This window comes from Panulirus ornatus, chromosome 72 (assembly GCF_036320965.1).
Source record: "Panulirus ornatus isolate Po-2019 chromosome 72, ASM3632096v1, whole genome shotgun sequence".
In the NCBI taxonomy this organism is placed as follows: domain Eukaryota; kingdom Metazoa; phylum Arthropoda; class Malacostraca; order Decapoda; family Palinuridae; genus Panulirus; species Panulirus ornatus.
Window position 1 is genome coordinate 2,967,736 of NC_092295.1, and position 4,614 is coordinate 2,972,349.

At 36.1% G+C, this 4,614-nt stretch overlaps 1 protein-coding gene across 16 annotated transcripts in view; it reads right to left on the reverse strand.

Moving 5' to 3' along the window:
* The window catches only part of LOC139748151 (uncharacterized), a 176,922-nt gene extending 176,737 nt beyond the window's left edge, over window positions 1–185 (reverse strand). For all 16 annotated transcript variants that reach the window (XM_071660845.1, XM_071660840.1, XM_071660858.1 and 13 more), the window contains exon 1: window positions 1–185. This exon is cut by the window's left edge and continues 571 nt beyond it. The gene's annotated coding sequence lies outside the window, so the exon portion shown is untranslated.
* Window positions 186–4,614: the final 4,429 nt, after the last annotated feature.

A 4,614-nucleotide genomic window follows, 5' to 3' on the forward strand; every position in this document is an offset into this window, starting at 1 on the left:
AGGTACTTGTAGTTCAGCCAGGTCGTTGGGGGGGGGGGGGGGGTTCAGAGGACCTGGAATTGACCTTCGTCAGTTGCTGGGTCTGTGGTAGATGGCAGTAGATACGTGTAGATGGCAGTAGATACGTGTAGATGGCAGTAGATACATGTAGATGCCAGTAGATACGTATAGATGCCAGTAGATAAGTGTAGATGCCAGTAGATACGTGTAGATGCCAGTAGATACGTGTAGATGCCAGTAGATACGTGTAGATGGCAGTAGATACGTGTAGAGAAGGCACCCTAGGTCCCAGTAGATGAACAGTGTCTACATGCCAAGGTGTCTCCACGTATTTCTAGTCAGGTCTGACGTATTTCCAGTCACCTCTGGCGTATTTCCAGTCAGGTCTGACGTATTTCCAGTCACCTCTGGCGTATTTCCAGTCAGGTCTGACGTATTTCCAGTCACCTCTGACGTATTTCCAGTCACCTCTGACGTAATTCCAATCTGACGTATTTCCAGTCAGGTCTGACGTATTTCCAGTCACCTCTGACGTATTTGCCTCCAGGTATTTCTTGCCACTGTGGCGCCCTGGTCAACACTCACAGCTCCACTGGAACGAAAAGACACCATATCATTACTACATAATAAATGAGTTATTCATCTCGCTATTTACAATAATTAAATAAGTTATTCATGTCGCTATTTAAAAGAATTAAATGAGTTATTCATCCCGCTATTTACAATAATTAAATAAGTTATTCATGTCGCTATTTAAAAGAATTAAATGAGTTATTCATGTCGCTATTTACACGAATTAATCAGTTATTCATCTCGCTATTTACAAGAATTAAATGAGTTATTCATCTCGCTATTTAAAAGAATTAAATGAGTTATTAATGTCGTTATTTAAAAGAAAAATGCAATGTTTATTCTCGCATTATTCTGGTTTCTGTGTATAATTAGCCTATATATATATATATATATATATATATATATATATATATATATATATATATATATATATATATATATATATATACAGCAGGTGTGTCATAGCTGTGCACCATCTGTGATGCAATAATAAGGTACTGTGTGCCAGCTGTGGGGCTTCCCATGAGCCAGCTGTTCTAGCCAGCTGTTGCATGAGCCATGGCTGAGCAACATTTCATCAATACATTGCAAAATAATAATATAAAACAATTCTTTGATCACGAGAAAAAAAAAATATATATATTTACTTGTACGAAGGAGAAAATGTTATTTTAAATGTCTAGGATCACATTAGGTCATATTTAAGGCATTTTATGTTAGCATTTTTTTTTAACAGGCTGTGTTTATAATGTTACAGAACGTTTATATTGGCTAGGATGCAGAGCTAATAATGTCACAGAACGTTTATTATGCTAGGATGCTGAGCTAATAATGTCACAAAACGTTTATATTGGCTAGGATGCTGAGCTAATAATGTCACAAAACGTTTATATTGCTAGGATGCTGAGCTAATAATGTCACAGAACGTTTATTATGCTAGGATGCTGAGCTAATAATGTCACACAACGTTTATATTGGCTAGGATGCTGAGCTAATAATGTCACAAAACGTTTATATTGGCTAGGATGCTGAGCTAATAATGTCACAGAACGTTTATATTGGCTAGGATGCTGAGCTAATAATGTCACAAAACGTTTATTATGCTAGGATGCTGAGCTAATAATGTCACAGAACGTTTATATTGGCTAGGATGCTGAGCTAATAATGTCACAAAACGTTTATTATGCTAGGATGCTGAGCTAATAATGTCACAAAACGTTTATTGGCTAGGATGCTGAGCTAATAATGTCACAGAACGTTTATATTGGCTTGGATGCTGAGCTAATAATGTCACAGAACGTTTATATTGGCTAGGATGCTGAGCTAATAATGTCACAAAACGTTTATATTGGCTAGGATGCTGAGCTAATAATGTCACAAAACGTTTATATTGGCTAGGATGCTGAGCTAATAATGTCACAGAACGTTTATATTGGCTAGGATGCTGAGCTAATAATGTCACAAAACGTTTATTATGCTAGGATGCTGAGCTAATAATGTCACAGAACGTTTATATTGGCTAGGATGCTGAGCTAATAATGTCACAAAACGTTTATTATGCTAGGATGCTGAGCTAATAATGTCACAAAACGTTTATTGGCTAGGATGCTGAGCTAATAATGTCACAGAACGTTTATATTGGCTAGGATGCTGAGCTAATAATGTCACAGAACGTTTATATTGGCTAGGATGCTGAGCTAATAATGTCACAAAACGTTTATATTGGCTAGGATGCTGTCCTTAATAATATACTTCTATCTACCTCAGCCACAATCTTTCCCATGGCTAGGTTTGGTTGCACCGTCAGATAATGGCTAGGCTAGGCACCATTAACTGATCACATGATAAAAATGGTTACAACTTCAGCTTTATCAGTTATTCCAGTAAATAATAACAAAATAAACACTGTACCCCCCCCTCCCTTCCCCCCCAGACCTACATCTCCAGCATCCCGTTTTTTGTGTGGCCATTTGTTGGTAAACAAGATGGAACTCGACCCAGCCAATTCAGGCTGGACCACCAAAAAAAACCCCCACATTCCTAGCCACCAAAACCCACATTCCTAGCAGACGTGCTGGGAACCCCAGCCAATTCTAACCCACAAACCATTTCAAAAAAATAAAAATAAAAAACCAATTTTGTCTTCAAGGAAATACAATTGTGTTTCATGTTGGTTGGTTGATTGGTTAGACCAGTGTATATAGCTTGGGTCCATTGGCTTATATAATCTGGTGTAGCTTATCATTGATGTGGTGAAGGCCATTTTAGATATGAAGGTTTGATGATATAGTTGTTAAAAATTAATGTAATTTGATATTACTCCAGTAATTACAGGCTAATGAGTGCCTTTGATTACTTTAATGGCTGGCTTTTACCTCTTTACTCCCACCTCTTATTTCTCGCAAAGGAAACATATATATATATATATATATATATATATATATATATATATATATATATATATATATATATATATATATATATATATATATATATAAATCAAAAGCTTGGTTATCATATATGTGGTATGCAAATTATCATATAGTGGTATGCAAATTATCACATAAGTAGTATGCAAATTTGCCCTAAGCCAATACCTAAGTTTGTTTACTCTTGTTTAAAAAAAATGCCTTAATTTATTTCCATATTAAAAGCTTTCTCTCACAACAAGTGTCATCATATTCTACACTCAACCTAACCATCCAGTCTATAACCCTATTTTGCTATACACCTATAGCACTAATGCTATACATGTCCACATAGCCAGTTTTAACTCTATATTCAGCTATACCCCCACACCCCACACCCCCAAACCCACTTTTTACCCACTTATTCCAGTCCTCACATGACACACACACACACACACACACACACACACACACACACAACCCCACACACACACACACACACACACACACACACACACACACACACAACCTCACACACACACACAACCCCACACACACACACACACACAACCCCACACACACACACACACACACACAACCCCACACACACACACACACACATACACACACACACACAACCTCACACACACACACACACACACACAGCCCCACACACACACACACACACACACACACAACACACACACACACACACACACACACACAGCCCCACACACACACACACACACACACACACAACACACACACACACACACACACACACACACAACACACACACACACACACACACACACACACACACACAACCCCACAATTAAACTCCCACTGGCTGGTGGGTGAAAATATGCGCTGAGCTTCATCTTCATAATATATCAGGGATGGAGTATATCATCATAATATATCAGGGATGGAGTATATCATCATAATATATCAGGGATGGAGTATATCATCATAATATATCAGGGATGGAGTATATCATCATAATATATCAGGGATGGAGTATATTCTTACTGCTTCCCATGACATACCCTAATTGTTAGCCCATTTCCTTGCCTTCTAACTGTATACAAAACATTTTTTTTATAACTATAGCAATTTTTCTCCATCTTTTTCCTTAATATATAAGTATAAAGTATTTTTCCTTAATATATAAGTATAAAGTATTTTTCCTTAATATATAAGTATAAAGTATTTTTCCTTAATATATAAGTATAAAGTATTTTTCCTTAATATATAAATATGCAATAAACTCATGTAAACACAGTAAACATGTGTAAATACAGTAAACGTATGTAAACTACTGTAAATACAGTAAACTTAAGTAAATACAGTAAATTTATGTAAATACAATACACTATTGTAAATACAGTAAACATATGTAAATGCAGTAAACTTATGTAAATACAAGAAACTAATGTAAATAATCTTATGCAAATACAGTAAACGTATGTAAATACAGTAAACATATTAATATATTCGTCTTATATCACAACACAGCCATAATATAGCCAGATGTCTGATAGATAGACAGACAGACAGATAGATAGATAGATAGATAGATAGATTAAATGAATTCTTGTTAAAAAGGAGTAATTATCATGTCTCCCCATGT